We start from the raw sequence: 18,073 nt of genomic DNA on the forward strand, positions 1-18,073 counted from the left end.
AGAGTAAACAGGAGATTGATTGATGGGATAGGCCCCAAACACGTCACTACACATTTATTTGAAGCTCTGTAATTTTAGGAACTTGTCAGTATTAAATATCCCCCCAAATCTTTCAACTGTTTCTAAGCCCAATTTAAACTACAAATACAGGCCAAATCTCATGGGCTGCCATGATTCCTCCCACCTCCAATGTGTTCCTCACATTAATTTATTAATTTTATACCTTCAAAACCACTGAAAAGCAAAACAAAATAAGTTCCCCAATCAAAGAAAACTGGAAAGTCAGCAGGCTCTCTCATGAAAACTCTGACAATCTCCAGGGGCCTTCTACAAAATGTAAAGACATATATAAGTAGAGAGAGAGAGAGATTGTTTGTTTTTTGGTCTCGCCGTGTGGCATGCGGGATCTCAACCAGGGATCCAACCTGTGCACCCTGCGTTGGGAGCGTGGAGTCTTAACCACTGGACCACTGGGGAAGTCTGAGATTGTTTGTTTTTATCCTAAGTCTAATTTCAGTTCCTAAAAGGGTATTTGGCAGTGTACAGTAATGGAAGGAAAGAGAAATCGGAAGCTTTTTCAAAATACACATCCTCTCTGTAACCCCTGCTCCCCATGGCTTATTTATCTTATCCCCTTGGTCTAGGGTAAGAGACTTCAGTTGGTATATATATGTTTCTATATATAATATTTTTAGGCAGTATTTTATTGAGATATAATTCACACTCAATAAAAATGTACATACAACTTTACTTTTTCATATGGATACATCCATGTGACCACCACCCAAATCAGGATATAGAAAATGTCCATCACCAGGACTTCCTTGGTGGTCCAGTGGTTGAGAATCCTCCTTCCAATGGGGGGTACGAGGGTTGGATCCCTGGTCAGGGAACTAGGATCCCGCATGCCGCGGGACAGCTGGGCCCGTGGGCCACAACTACTGAGCCCACACGCCACAGCTAGAGAGCCTGAGCACCACAACTGCTGAGCCCGCACTCTGGAGCCCGCATGCCATGGCTGGAGAGAAGCCTGCTCGCCGCAACGAGGGATCCTGAATGCCGCAACAAAGATCCTGTGTGCTGCAACTAAGACCCAACACAGGCAAATAATTAATTAATTAATTAATTAAAAAAAAGAAAATCTCCATCACCACAAAAATTTCCCTTATGTGACTGTTCAGTCAGTAACACCTCTCTAGGCTAACTTCTACTACCATAGCATAGTTTTGCTGGTTCTCAAACTTCATATAAATAGAATTATATAATGTGTGTGTATGTATATGTGTGTCCACGTCACAATTTGCTTATCCATTCTTCTGTTGATATATTGGGCAAGTATAGTTTGAAAACATTTCCCAAGTAATTCTGTTATGCCTGACCCCTCCAATTCAGAACCATTGACTTACAACCAAAGTAATCATAAAATAAGCCTAGATTCTTAACACCTACAAAAAATATTAAGTAGCAGAGAAAGAAAAACAAGAACATTTTAGAACAACCAAGTTTAAGAGTGTTTTAATGGTAGTACACATTCAGAGCTTCTTGTCAATAAAATTTACTGGAAATTGACTGGAATATGGACTTTGTGTTATCTAATGACTTTTTTTAAATTTTTATTTATTTATTTACTTATTCATTTACTTATGGCTGTGTTGGGTCTTCGTTTCTGTGCGAGGGCTTTCTCTAGTTGCAGCAAGCGGAGGCCACTCTTCATCGCGGTGCGCGGGGCTCTCACTATCGCGGCCTCTCCCGTTGCGGAGCACAGGCTTCAGATGCGCAGGCTCAGTAGTTGTGGCTCACGGGCCCAGTTGCTCCCCGGCATGTGGGATCTTCCCAGACCAGGGCTCGAACCCATGTTCCCTGCATTGGCAGGCAGATTCTCAACCGCTGCGCCACCAAGAAAGCCCTATCTAGTGACTTTTTTAAGAGCTACGTGATTATGCAGAGCTGTTGCTTACATCCACACACACAGCGCACAATACTATGTAAGTTCAAATAGTCTTTAGTGTGAATGGCATCCCCTGGAGTTGTGCACCATGGTGGCTGTGATATTAGGAGTTCTCGTTTTAGAGATAACTTCATGGAGTCTGCTTTGGAAGAATCATTTCTGACACAGAAGACTGAGTCCTTCCCTCCTGGTTGCATCTTTGAGGACTTTCAGTTTGGGGAAGAAAAGTGACTTTTTTTTTTTGGCCTCACCACGCAGCTTGTGGGATCTTAGTTCCCAGACCAGGGATTGAACCCATGCCCTCGGCAGCGAAAGTGCAGTGTTCTAACCATTGAACCACCAGGGAATTCCCAAAAAACTGACTTTCTAAAGCTCAGATTTCCCCACGTTGACTAAAGGCAGGAAGTCACACTCTTCTCAAATATTGGTAACATAACAGGAGACTTTTGTGGGGCATGGATAAGATGAAAGTGCAAAATATCTGTTTGGGTTTGTTCTCCAGCCTCTTTTGGAGGCCCGCCATACTTGCACCCTTTTACGTCCCATACTGTCTCCATTTCCTCATCTTTCCTCATGTCTCAACCCTGCCATTCCTGATATACTGTCATCTCTGGCCACCAAGCCTTCTGGTCACCACATTACCTCTCCACTTCATTTCTCTTTCCTTTATCCATCTCTCAGGAAAAGGCTCCCTGCCTTCCAAAGGGACTATCCTCTGACCTGAGTCAAAGAAATGAGGGACCCCAGATCCATGGCTGTCAGCCTAGGCCACAAATGAATTATTGCCTTGTTACTTCCCTCTGGAAAGAATTCCAAAGATGTTTAGGTTTTGTTTTTTTGAGCTGGGAGGAGAAAGATAAATCTGTCCTCTGGGACACTGTGCCAGCTCCCCTGGCAACTGCGGTTGACCACGTGGGCGATGGTATCAGTTAGAGTCATGTACGCCAAGCAGACTCACTCTAGGCAGGTCACTAGTTTTTCCAAGGAAAATGTACAAGAGGCAGCCAATTGTTTATTAAAAATTCCATACGACAGCAATATATGTTAATCAAGTATACTCTAGAAAGGATAATTCACACACATTATCACTACTTCCAGCAAGATTTAAAAGAAATAAAACCTAGGCACTATTAAGTATCTTGCCCATTTCAATGTATTCGTTATTCTCTACTAATTTCACCTTGCATCACAAACACACTTTGAATCACATCTTAAAGGTACAAGCTTCCTGGTCATACTCACCGGTCTCTGCTTGCTGGCTTTCTCTGCTACCCTCGGCCCCAACCTTGTCTTCCAGCTTTCCCAGGCTTGATGGGAACACACAGCTTACTTCCCATGCTGTCATGCGCACACACATGTCCAGTCATCACCATATCCTCTGTGGGGCATGCTGCCAATGGAGTGTACCCACCCCTTACTGCTGAAAACCATCCACCATCCATCCAGTGAAGAAGGCTTTCACTACCTCCAGAATCTCTTCTGGAGGGCTTCTTCATTTCGATTTAAATCACTTTAAACTTTGTAATGGAATAGAGTCATTAAAAAAAGGAAGGAAGGGAGGAAGGAAGGAAAGCAAGGAAGGAAGGAAGGAAGGGAGGGAGGGAGGAGGGAGGAAAGAAAGAAAGAAAAGAAAGAAGAAAGAAAGAGAAAGAAAGAAGATAGAGAAAGAAAGAAAGAGGAAGGAAGGAAGGAGGGAGGGAGGGAGGAGGAGGGAGGGAGGAAGGAAGGAGGGAAGGCTCTTCATAGTCATTTACATGTGATTGATAAACTCAAAAGCATACTCTAATGTTGGTTGCAACGGATCTGGTACTTAGGGCCAATTGTCTTAGTACAAGTTCCTTATTGTTCAAGCAAAAAAGGAAGATATTGGCTGGATACTGGAACATGTCATGGAATAACAAGAAAGAAAGAAGGGCGGGACCAGAGAACCTTGAGGGTACTCTACTTTTCTCCCTTTGGCTGGGGGGATACTATCTTACACTTTTGCCTGTACCCAGGCTTGATAGCTATGTGACCCTGGACAAAGTACTAAAGCTCTCACACCTGAATTTCCTCACCTGTAAAAAGGGGAATGATGAACATATCTATCTCATGGGGTTATAGTAATAAGTAGTAGTAAGATTGTGGTAAGTGAGTCAATAGGTAGGAAACCCTTAGAAGAGTACCTGGTACACATTGAGCTCTCAATATGTTACCTATTAATAGTATCATCAACGTCATTCTGTCTCTGCAGACTGGATTTCTTGCCTTCAGCAGGAAAATCCAAATTTGAATCTCAAATCCAAATTCCCAAGAGAAAGAACATGGCTTCAGTTGTGAGTCTAGGGTCTTGAAGAAGAAACAGGCTATTGTGGCTGGGCTCAGCCTTTTGGGTGGGAAGGACAGTTCTCAGAAAGGAGGAGTGGCCAGGAAGGCATCTGAAAGCACAATAAAGGAAGGGAGACATTTTTTTCCAAAGTCAAGTCTCGAAAACCTCTGTTAACTCTATAATTGTCTACACCATCTATGCAAAGGGCCAAACTTGGCTTCTCATGTGTAGGGAAGAAAGTGACCCCCTAGGGAAGCGAGTGACACAGGGCGGAAAGGAAGGGAACCAATATTAATTGAGCACTTGCTATGCTCTAGGAACAAGGCTAGGTCCTGTATATACACAGTCTGAAGTAATCCTTGTGACAGTGTTTGCATGTTTTGGACTGAATTGTGTCCCTCCAAAATTCATATGTTGAAGTCCTGACCCCCCAATATGGCTATCTTTGGTGATAAGGACTTTACGGAGATAATTAGGGTTAAATGAGGTCATAAGGGTGGGACCCTCATCCAATCCAACTGTTGTCCTTATAAGTAGAGGAAGAGATTCCAGAGCTCTTTCTCTCCACATGTGCACAGAGGAAAGGCCATGTGAGGACACAGCGAGAAGGAGGCCATCTGCAAGCTAAGGAGAGAGGTCTCTCCAGAAACCAAGCCCAACAGGACCTTAATTTGGACTTCCACGCTCCAGAACTGTGAGAAAATTGATTTCTGTTGTTTAAGTCACACAGTCTGTAGTATTTTGTTATGGCAGCCCTAGCAGACCAATACATTGAGGTTAGTGTTTTTGTTGTTTAACAGAGAAATAAAATGAGAACTCAAGACATTAAGTACCAGTATTTAGACGAGTACTTAAGTACCTAAGTACGTGGCAGAACCAAGATTCAAATATGGACCTCTCTAATTCCAAAGTTCATGTTCTTTCTAAACCATCCTGTTGCTACAAAGTTTATTGAGTACCATTATATGTCAGGAATAGGGTTACGTGGTGGCCAAGCTTGTGTGGTAAAAACAGGGGCAATAAAACCATCAAAAGTGTAGTGTCAAAATTCCCCATTACAGGGCTTCCCTGGTGGCGCAGTGGTTGAGAATCTGCCTGCCAATGCAGGGGACACGGGTTCGAGCCCTGGTCTGGGAAGATCCCACATACCGCGGAGCAACTAGGCCCATGAGCCACAATTACTGAGCCTGCGCGTCTGGAGCTTGTGCTCCGCAACAAGAGAGGCCACGATGGTGAGAGGCCTGAGCACCGCGATGAAGAGTGGCCCCCGCTTGCTGCAACTAGAGGAAGCCCTCGCACAGAAACGAAGACCCAACACAACCAAAGATAAATAAATAAATAAGCCTACACCTTTAAAAAAAAAACAAAAAAACAAAAAAAACACGCAGTATGTATATTAAAAAAAAAAAAATCCCCATTACAGTAGTTGATCAGAGGACAGCTATACTTGGCTGATGTTAAATTTTACTAATAAGAAGACACATATCCAGGGTACGTATCTTCAATTATCTTAAATCCTTCTTTTCCCATAGTTTTCTGAGTGCACCTAGTAAAAAAGGGGAAGGGAAGCTGCTGCCATATGATCAGGGAGCAAATCCTTTCAAAGAACTCTAATTCTCACTACTATTTATTTCATTAGCTCTCAAGATTCCCATGAGTTAATGTCCTCACTCTTTAGCTGCATGAAGTCCAAGAAGTGGCAATTTGGGTCCATGGTCCTTCTAGCACACAGGAGGTCGCCTTCGACTGGCATGAGGTCACAGTTTCTGGAGTGTGGAGTCATTTCTGTTCATGACATCAAACTCAAAAGGTCAGAAATACCCTACTTTCTAAGAATAGTTACTTATGAATCTCTCATGAATCCATGAACTGAGCTAAACTGTTCTTCATCCTGATTATATCCCTACCTGGGCCACCCCTTAGGAAAGTACACAGCTGTAGCATTTACCATGGCTGGCCAAGGAGCCATCAACACCTCCAAGGAGCTGCATGAGGGCAGGTCAATAAAAGTCGTAATTATCCCTGTCTAATCGTCCCCAAAATACCTGCCTGTTGCCATTTTGTGTCATGATAGTGGGAATAGGTGCCAGGTTGCTAAAAATAACTGGAATAGGGAAATTCTGTGTGGAATCTTTCTTTTTTTTTTAATAAACTTATTTATTTATTTATTTTTGGCTGTGTTGGGTCTTCGTTTCTGTGCGAGGGCTTTCTCTAGTTGCGGCGAGCGGGGGCCACTCTTCATCGCGGTGCGCGGGCCTCTCACTGTCGCGGCCTCTCCGTTGCGGAGCACAGGCTCCAGACGCGCAGGCTCAGTAGTTGTGGCTCACGTGCTTAGTTGCTCCGTGGCACGTGGGATCTTCCCAGACCAGGGCTCGAACCCGTGTCCCCTGCATTGGCAGGCAGATTCTTAACCACTGCGCCACCAGGGAAGCCCTGTGTGGAATCTTAAAATCATTGTTCAAAGGGGAATTCCTTGGCAGTCCAGGGGTTAAGACTCTGTGCTTCCACTGCAGGGGGCGCAGGTTGGATCCCTGGTCGGAGCACAAAGATCCTGCATGCTGCACGGAGCTGCGGCACGGGAGGGGAGCAGTTCATAGGAGATAAAGAAAGTGATGGCCAGACACACTATTATAAAAAATCAAGTCAGGACATTTCTGAGTAAAAAGTCAATAGATTCCCCCTCTTCATTATGTACATTTTTCAGTCTTTTCCCACCAACCTTAGAAGAAAAATATTTGGAGCCAGGGGATTTAACTTTACCTTCTTAAAATGATGGTGTTCAGAATAAAGGGGCCAGTCCAGATATGGCCCTCTTCCTGACATTGTCTGTGTTTGCTAATATTTGTAGCTGCCCTAAACCTCTGAAAATATATCCACCCTGACAAAGCTGGATTCCAACTTTATGGGCCACTGACTCTTCTTCTAGTGTCCTAAATGCCACATTTAAATAAAGCCCCAGGGACTTCCCTGGTGGCATAGTGGTTAAGAATCTGCCTGCCAGTGCAAGGGACGGGGATTCGAGCCCTGGTCTGGGAAGATCCCACATGCCGCGGAGCAACAAAGCCCGTGTGCCACAATTACTGAGCCTGCACTCTAGAGCCCACGAGCCACAACTCCTGAGCCGGCATGCCACAACTACTGAAGCCTGCGCGCCTAGAGCCCGTGCTCCGCAACAAGAGAAGCCACTGCAATGAGAAGCCCGCGCACCGCAAAGAAGAGTAGCTCCCGCTCACAGAAACTAGAGAAAGCCCGCGCACAGCAACAAAGACCTAACACAGCCAAAAATAAATAGATTGATTAATTAATTAAAAAAAATAAAGTCCCAGTAAGTGGTAATTCATTAGTTTGTTTTTCCCTCACCTCTTTGGTTCTGAGCTTATTTTTTAATGTAACTTAAACACCTAGGTGAAATTGTCAATAAATAATAATGCAAACTATACTACCAGATTTACAGAAGTAAAAACTAGATGGACTTCCAGATGGATTACAAATTCAGAGAGGACTGGAAAATAAAGCAAGAAAAGAGTGCATTTGTTTCTAACATCAGCTGCTATACCCAGAACACCCCTCTGAGAGCTATGGGCCATGAAAGGAATCTTCTGCTGTGATTAGCAACAAGGAACAACCTTCTTTGGGGGAGGGAAGGATCAGGTCGTGTTTGGGATGGCTTTCTAAAGAACATGGACGCTCCAGCCTGCAGGGGTGAGATAGGGTTACCCCCAAGTATGGGCAGGGCTATGTAAGTGAATCCAATAGCACTAAATCAAAACCTCCCCTAAGACCTGGCTGCTTCCGGGCTGCCTCTTCTAGAATGAGGTGTGACTCAGAGTGTGACTGGCACTGTGACTTCAAACATTTCTGAGTAATTCCCACGGACCTAGACAAGGGCAATTAGAGAACTGGTTTGGAATGACCACTGAGATCGAGAGATACTTCTGGTGGCCAGCAGGAGAATGGCAAATTGCCTAGGAAGCTCAATTTTGAGGTATCTTCTGCTGCAACCAGGAGACAGAGGTACCTTCTGACATCCTAAATCCTAGACACTAGAGCTTACTAATGTAGGAGGGTGCATCCTGGGCTTCCCTCCACGATGGGCACCTTTGATGTCATGGAATACACAAAGACAAAAATTGTTAATGGTGAAAGAGAAACTGAATTTTTAGTGATAGAGGAAGACCCAGATGATCTGACCACTGTCTGGCTACCTTTCCGATCTAATTTCCAACGACTCTTCACTGTCTCCCTCTGCCCCCAGGATGCATTCTGCTATTCCTTGAACATACATTCCAACTACTCTCGTACCTCAGGACCTTCGCATGTGCTGTTTCCTCTGCCAAGAACTCCACTCCTCTAGATGTTTCCTGGAAGTTTCCTCACTTCATTCCTTGGATAGATCTTTCCCAGCCATCCTATCAAAATAGAACCTCTTCACACTCCATTCTCTATTCCTTTACCCTGCTCTAGTTTCCTTGGTAGCACATTCACTACCTGACATTATATTATCTATTTGTGTTTATTTGTTTATTGCCCCTCCCCACCCCTCCAGAAGCTCCATAGCAAGTAGAGATTTTGGTCACCACTGTATTCCACTGCCTAGTGCATAGAAGATCCCCAACAAATATTTTTTGAATGTTTGAATAAATAAAATTTTTATTATTTTTATGTGATTATATGCAGTTATTTTCCTGTGCTCAAAATTCTACAGGTACTATTTTATTTAATCTTAACAACAACCCTATGAAGTAAGGGTTACACTCTCCCATTTATAGATGAAGAAATTGAGGATTAGAGAGATGAAATAACTTGTTTGTTTTTGTTGTTATTTCTAGGTGGTTTCTGTGTTTGGGAGGTTTTGATGTTGGTTTGCTTTTAAGGACCTCAGTCAAAAGGAGACATCCAGACTTATCCCCATTTGGAACACACTCCGTTCCTCAGTTTATACACTGCCTCTCTTTTGCTTATTTTATAATTTTTCCCTTTATGCCCTATTCCTAACTCGGTTCTCCACCTCCAGATTTGCATCTGATATAGTATATCTGAGGCAGTTAATTATAGTTAAGGGTCTATACTGCAGCTAGTTTGCCTGGGCTGACCTCCTGGCTTTGCCACTTATTAGCTGTGACATTGGGAAATTTTGGAACTTTTGATCTCCCTCCATTTCTTTTTTTTCCTTCTGGGGTCCCTAATACACACACTTTGACACTTACCTGATTCTCCACGTTTCTTTTCTATTTTCCATTCTTTATCCTTACCCTTTCCTTGCCTCCTGGGGAAACTACTCAACCTAACCTTCCAGCTCATATTTACTAGGTACCTTCATTATTTAAGCAATCCATTGAATTATTTATTCAATAATTACAGGATATTTTTGAAAAACTAACTTTTTTTCAGTTTTATTGAGGTATAATTGACAAATAAAATTGTAAGATACTTAAAAGTATACAACGTGATGACTTGATATATGTAAACATTGTGAAAGGACTTTCCCCGTTAAGTTAACACATCTATCATCTCACATATTTACTTTTGGTCAGGGTGAGAACATGTAAATTCTACCCCTCTCAGCAAATTTCAGTTATACAATACAGTGTTATCAACTCTAGTCACCAGTTACACATTAGATTCTCAGACATTATTCATCTTTTAAATGAAAGTTTGTACCCTTTTACTAACCTCTCCCTATTTCCCCCACCCTCGAGCCCCTGGCTACCATGATTCTACTTTCTGCTTCTATGAGTTTGACTTTTTTTTTTTTTAGATTCCACATGTAAGTGATACCATCAGTACTGTCTTTCTCTGTCAGGATTCATTCTAATTCTTTTACTTTTCTAGTAAGAACTGCTTATTCTCACTTCATGTTTCCAGTATCTTCTCTCAACTCTTCAAGCATATTTATTATTCTGGTTTTAAATTCTTTTCCTGTTTTCCATGAGTTCTGTTTTCTCTGGTATAGGTTGTTCAGTTTCTTGTTCCTCAAACTCACAGTTCTCAGTATTTGCCCTCTGAGCTCATCCTTGTTCCTTTGGGGTCATTAGCTGCCTTGATTAGCAAAACGCATCTGTGGAGGGGGCAGATGTCTATAACAACTTGTGCTGCTCTAGATGAATTGGTGTGTATGTTTGTTATGTGCATTCGTGGGAGAGGCACGGTACTGTGCTCAGTTGGTCTCCAAAGAACTTCTGAATAATCTTTTCTCGGAGGCAGTCACTCTGTATTATAAGTGGGTGCCCACAGGAGGATAAGAGCCGGGAGATGTATGTGTGGAGGGGGCCTCCTCAGGGACTGGTCAGACCAGATACACTCATTGCCATCTGCTCATAGCCATACCCCATCCAAGCTCTGCCTTGTAGTTACCCCACTGCTTATGAACTGTGTGCTGAAATCCTGCCTCTACAGCACCCAAAGGAGGGGCACATCTACCTAGGGCAGCACAAGGATGAGGAAAAGACAGAACTAAAACATTTTCCCCCAAACTGAGTCCCTACTTGTGACCCCAGGCCCTACCCACCTCTGGCCAGTTTCCCTGCCAGGAGATCAAGTCAATTTCTATCCACTCCAAGAATTTCTTTCCACAGCTAATTGCTGAGCGCAGCTCCAAAGTTCATCATCTCCTGTGGCATCTCTCCAGGGGAGAACGCTCAATTTGTGTTGCTTTGCTATCTTGCCCTGAACCAGAAGCCCTGTAGGCCTCCCAAGATCACCAAGTAAGTGATGGAGCTGGGATTCAAACCTTGATCTCTTTGACTCCAACACTTGTGATTTTAACCCCTATACTATGCTCAGGGTTTGCTGAAAGGTGATTGGGTCAAATTATCCATCCAACTAAAAAATTATTTCATTCCAAATCTTTCCCACTAAACAGAACCTGGGCTCCTTAGAGAAATGGCAAACTCCAAGTCTGAAGAAAGAAATGTACAAGAAAGGTATCAAAAGAACACTAGGGTTGTAACCAAAGGACTCAGAAACCACCTAGAAGAGACTCTCAGTGGCTACAGATGGACCAATTTTAGCATCAATAAGGATGATAAAAGCAATTAGTTATACATTTTCAACTTCATTGAAATCCATAAGTTCATAATGGTACAAAGGAAAAAAACTAATTAGTCATCATTGGAACCAAGTCATTTTTTTGAAAAATGATAAATGAAGGCATTGAAATAAATCGTTCATCTTGCCTTTCCTAAGAAATTACACCACTGGTAACCAAGCAGTAGATGAGGAGGGATTTTACATTATGGAAATATCCTAGATAACAAGTAAAAGGGATGATAAAATTAGAATATCACCATTTTGCAACCTCTGATAAAGTCATGGATCTAGGCAAGACCTTCAATGGTTGCTAACATCACAAAAAAAGAGATAATCAGACATCAGACTGTCACTATTTTGTTTTGAGAAAGACAACCTGTACCTGATCAGGCCTCTAGATAGATTCAGCTACCAATTTACAAAAAAAAAATACAAGTCAGAGGAATATGTTCAAACAGACCTCAGAGATCAGCATATGAACAATCGGCAAAATGCATGCTGTGGGAAAGTCTAGAAGGAAACATTTTTTTAAAAACAAATACATTTCAATGGCGGGGGGGGAAAAATAGGGGTAATCTATAGATTAAAAGAGACTTAAAAGACATATCAACTCTCACAACATGTGGCCTTATCTGTATCCAGAATCAAATAAACAAAATCTAAAACAAAAAAGCTATGCCATTTATGAGGACTTTTGAACACTGATTAGATATTAAGGAATTACTATGAAATACTTTAGATGTGATAACTGATATTGTTTTTATGTTAAAAATCCTTTTCTTTTAAATATATATATTTTTTATACTTGAAATGTTTTATCTGGGTTTTGCTTCCAAATAGGACAGGAGCCAGGAAATGGATGGGAGTACACATAAAGCAAGGATGGCAAGGAGTTTATGACAGCTGAAGCTGGCTGATGGATACATGGGAGTTCATTATTCTAATTGGTTAATTTTGTATAAGTGTGAAATAATAAAGTTAAAAGCCTAATAATAATAAAAAGTTTAAAAGGAAAAATATATTTTAAGAACAATATGTCCTCATTTCAAATAATATTGAAGTACATAATGAAAAGATGGGTTGCCTGTTCTCACTTCCCATTTTCATATTAACATTCTCTGGAGGTAATCACTTTAATTCTATACGGATACAGACAAAGGCTTTATGCTTTATTTTATAGATATATATGTTAAGTGCAAGAAAAAGCTGAAGTGAGGCATTAGCCACTACAAAATGCTGTCAGCCATCCTACATTTTGGGTGGGACATACACAAGTCTATTTTAAAGTCTGGAATTATATATACCAAACAATATAGAGGAGAAAACTACATTTTCATTTCTAGTAAATTTGAGATTTGAAGGTATCAGAATAAATTCAAAGGTACCTCCCTTTGGAGAAAACACAATACAAAAATTCCAAACTTAGGAAAAAAATTTGTTTTAGATTGGATAAGAAGGAATCTTCACTTAAAACAAGTAAACATAAGTATAGCTTAGGGCTTCTTTAGATTGTGAACTCCACTACTGATTTTGATTTTTAAATTTTATTAAATGTATACATAACTTCTCAAAGGCACACACATACACACACCCCATGATCCATGATCTGGATTTGAAGTCAGGAGAACTGAGTCTATAGGTAACCTGTGTGTAGGACACCAAAATAACTGGTCAATCCTGTCAATTCAGTTTTTAAAACTGTCTGTTTCAGCTAGAAATATTCTATTAAAATAGCTGACAAATTAATCACGGTAGACCTGTCCAGGAAAGAGGAGAAAAGAAAGGTTAGCAAGCATAAGAATATAAATAGAGACCAAGTATCATAACTACATGGACCTTATTTAAAAACAAAGAGAGAAACACTTAGCGTGTGCATTGGTCTTATTATCTCTTTTCTGACAAGAAGCAGAAAGATGGACTTGTAGGGCCCTTCTGCATGCCAGGTACCACCTACTCCCATCCATCTGCCAAGCCAGCTCCATATGTTCTCTAAAACCAGTGTAATCTCTTTGTGAGACTTTTTTTTCCAATTAAGGAGACCATCTTTTCTACCCAATTTTTCTGCAAACTCCTTATAAACACTTATATATTGTATTTGTGTAAAATTTAATCTATTTACTATAGATGGTATATAGATTAATATTGACTAATGTTAATTACTCTTTTCTGTGTACATAGTTCATATTAACATTAATTCAAAAGTGTTTAATAAGCCCTTACTGTTTGCTAAGTGTTCATAATACACAGTTGAATAAGACATGTTTTGGGGGGAACTTTTTAAACAATCTTCTATATTTAGACTAAAGCAGGTCTTTGTTGTCATCTTTTGATAACTTCCTATACTTAATACAGAATTATGAATGAATACAAGCTTTTTGATAAAGAGGAAAGGAGTTTTTTTTTTAAGGAATAGAACTTGAGAAAAATATTCAATAGCTACTTTCCTTGAAAGAACATTATTGCCACATTTTTCTGTATTCTTTAATTTTAAAAGGAATCATTCAAATTAAATGATCCTTGACATGAAACTTCAAAAAATGTTATGACATCATCAAATCATGAAAACAGCATGAAGATTTAGGAAAATAGTCCTTAGTAGGAGCACAAAAACACCCTTTCTGGCTAAACTAGCACTTAGCTGTAAGAACTGTAAATGAAGGATATAAAAGGAGTCTGACTTCAAAATTCCTAATGTTTGAAAATCATACAACGGAAGAAAACAATGTTAAAATAAGGAACGAAAAATTTTAGTCTAAATAATAGCTGTTCTGCAAAGTGAGTTACATCTTTATGTGTGTTTTATATCTGACTGAATACACGTTTTTATTGATTTGCAACCAGCAAAGCCATTGGTACCCATTTTAGTGTAGAAAGCAAGTACTCTAGAAGAAACATTTGAGAAAACTCCCGATATTTGTGGAGGAGTAGTCATTTCTTAACCAAATTCTGTAACCAAGAAAGTAAATATTAATACATGGTCATACAAAACTATCAATTTCCTCAAAAATGCACAGAAATAAGTGAGTTATAAAAAGTTGGCAGGACAGGGATGTGATTCATGTATGAGATCCTCCACTAGAGCTATTGATGGCCATGCCTGGGCCACTGGGCACAGGGTGCTGGCCTCACTCGATGACCCCTGCTGAGCTCACCGACGTCTTTGCAAGAGTTTGCAAGGGGAGAAAGTGACATTTTCACCCCTACTAAAATTGAGATCTCATCAGAGTAGTTCAGCAGTGCCTCACTTGGGAGAAAACCTAATATAAAAATTCCAAACTTACGAAATAAATATTTTGGGGGATTGTTTCTCATTCAAGGTAAATAGCCAAGGCTCTAACCATAGGCTCATTTATATTATGTGCACCAGTATTGATTATACGTCAGAATTCAATATTTACACAAATTAAACACACACACACGATGTAGTATTTGGACTTGAGGTCAGACAGGATATTATTACAAGTTGTAACAACTGGCCATGTGACTCTACAATTCACTTACAGGCCCTTGTTTCCCAAACTATACAGTAAGGAAAACTGGCCTAAAACCTCCTTTAACTCTAAAATTGCATTCTCTGATTTCTCTGAGATTTCTCTGATTCTCTGATTTCTCTAAGATAAATCTTCTACTACATCAGTGGCATAAGTTCATAGTTCCCTTATATGCCTCTTCCCCAAATTTCTTATTTTGAAAAGTGGTGGTTTTGGCTAATGCTCTAGGAACTACACAAGTAGTGGACTTCCTGTGGTTCCTATGGCTACTGTACATCTGGGTTTTTCTGGACATGTCAATAAAATATAAGTTTTTAATTCCCAAATACCAGTACAGAATTCTCCATAAGTACTGAGATTTTCTACAGGTAAAATAAAATAACGGTTGTCTTTTCTAAAAATCTCTGGAAAAGTAAGTTAATATGTAAAATTTTCTCAGTTTGTTGTGTTTCTCCAAATAGTCTCTTAAATTTCCAGGGGCTGCCCCGACTTGGGTATTAGTGGTGGAGAACAGTATAAAAAGGTATCAAATTAATGTATATGGAGAAATAGAAGACTACTGATTTTTAGTTCACAAATTTATTTATGCCTATAAACTTATGGCTTTAATTTTCTATTCCTACATAAACTATCATCATTTATTAACTCAACAACTATATCTTGAACTCTTACTACGTGCCAGGCTTTGTGCTGGACACTAGATACAAGTAGATAGAACCAGACAGGCTTTGGCCTCGTGAAAGTTACAGCTAGGGCAGGTATAAACGTTAAATAAATTGTTATACCAAATATATTCGTAATTACAAATTGTGCTAAATGTAATGAAGGGGGAAGAAAACAATATTCAGAGAGAGAGAGAATGACTCTCCTAACTTAGAATTTGGGATACCTGAATCTTCAAAACAACTTATCTTTTATGTAAGGTGTCTCCTATAGATCAGATGTGATCTCTGAGGCCAGGCTGAGTGTATTAGTCAGGGGTCTCCAGAGAAGCAAAACCAATAGAAGCTATATATATTATATATATGGAGAGAGAGAGAGAGAGATTTATCCTAGGATTGATTCACATGATTATGGAGGCCAGGAAGTCTCATGCTCTGCCAGTTGCAAGCTGGAGAACCAAGAAAGCTGGGGGTGTAGTTCAGTCCAAGTCCAAGGGCCCAGTAGTAGGGGAGCCAATGGCGTAAGTCCAGGTCAGATCTGAAGGCCTGAGAATCAGGAGTGCAGACATCCAAGGGCAGAGAAAATGGATGTCCCAGCTCAGGCAGAAGGAGCAAATCCCCCCTTCCTCTGCCCTTTTGTTCTTTTCATGCTCTCAGTGGTTTGGAAAATGCCCCCCCTCCCCGCCCCCCAATGGTGAGAGTGGAGTAACTTCTTTACTCAGTTTATTCATTTAAATGCTAATCTCTTCCAGAAACACCCTCACAGACACAGTCAGAAATAATGTTTTACCAGCTATCCAGGCATCCCTTAGCCCAGTCAAGTCAACATATAAAATTAACCTTCAAATACTATGAAGAAAAAGTGAAAAACAATATTAAGGGAGAGAGTAACCTAGAACTTGGGATATTTGAATCTTCAAAATAATTCATCTTTTTAAAAAAACTTTTATTTCATTTTATTTTTTATTTTTTGGCCACGTTGCACGGCTTGAGGGATCTTAGTTCCTGACCAGGGATCGAACCCCAGACGCACAGCAGTGAAAGTGCTGAGTCCTAACCATTGGACCATCAGGGAATTCCCTAAAACAATTCACCTTATATAAAAAGCAGATGTTATCTCTAAGGTCAGGTTGGGGGATGCAGAACATCCTTCCTTTCTTTACCCCTCTCTCTTCTCTTCCTTCTTCATCCCCAGGTTCCCAGAAACCAACTTCTTTCCTTCCTTCTCCTTCAGAAACAAACAAACAAAAATTTAGGCCCCCATGTACATTCAATTATGAAAACCAATACCTAGGAGATCCAGTAATCACCTGGGCTTAGCCATGATAGTGGTCACTATGATAAATGGTGAATGGTAAATGAGAATGCATTAATAAGCAAGCACACCAGACATCAGAACTCACAGAGCAAGGCCATGGTATCAAGCCCTATGTTCATTTTTCTGTCCTAGTTGTGCTTGGCTTCCTGGCAGTATTTCACTGAGTTGACTACTACCTCTTTCCTAAAACACAACACCTCTGGGCACACTCTTACTCTCCCCACCCGCACCCCCTTCGAAACTCTCTAGCCACTCTTTCTCTACCCTGTCTCATCTCCTTCTCTCCTTGATTAATCATGTTTATTCATGTGATTTCAAATGCCATTTGTAAGAGACGCCTCCCAAATTTATATCTAATGCTGAAATCTTTCTTCTGAACTCCAGTATCAAAACTAAACTCTTAATTCACATTCTTTAATCCTGTTCCTCTAGCAGTCTACCCCATTGGATATAGTAACATCACCATCCACCCAATTGTATGAGGCAGAAACATAGGAGCATCTGTGATGCCCTCACCTCCTACCTTCTTCATTGATTCCATCATATAACCTTGAATCAGCCCACATTTTCCCATCTCCTCTCCCAGCATACCGGGCCAGGCTATTACCATTACCCACCTGGACCACTATAGTAACCTTCTAAGTGTTTGTTGGTCTCCATTCTCTTCTCCACAGGCAGCCATCTTTATCCAGGTTAAAAACCTCCAATGACCTCCTACAATAGTTTGAAAAATAAGTTCAAGTATTTTACTAAGAGTCTTGTATGATCTGACCTCTGCAAACCTCTCCAACCTTATCTTGGGCCATGTCTCTTTTGCTCACTGTGGCTAAAACATCCTGATTTCTTTTTCACACCCTTATTTATCCCAAGCTATTTCCTATCTCGGGGCCTTTGGGTATGCTCTTCCCTCTGAAAGGAACATAATTAAACTCTACTTTTCATATAGTTGGTTTATTCATTAAGGGTCAGTTTACTATCACCTCCTGAGTTCTTTCCTGGTGACTCTCTGTATCAAGGTCCTCCAGAGAAACAGAACCAGTGAGAAAGATAGATAGATGGACAGACAGACAGATAGGTGGAGCTAGGTAAATAGACAGATATTTTATGGGGAGTGGGGCATGGGGTGGCAAATCTGAAATCTGTAGGTCAGCCCAGCAGGCTGGAAACTCCCAAGCAGAGGCTGGTACTGCAGTCATGGGGCAGAATTTCTTATCTTCCTCAGGGAAATCTCAGTTTTGCTCTTAAGGCCTTTCAACTGATTGGATGAGGCCCAGCCTCATTATGTAGGCTTATCTCCTTTATTTAAAGTCAACTGAA

Source organism: Balaenoptera physalus (genome assembly GCF_965194825.1).
Source record: "Balaenoptera physalus genome assembly, chromosome: 1".
Lineage (NCBI taxonomy): Eukaryota > Metazoa > Chordata > Mammalia > Artiodactyla > Balaenopteridae > Balaenoptera > Balaenoptera physalus.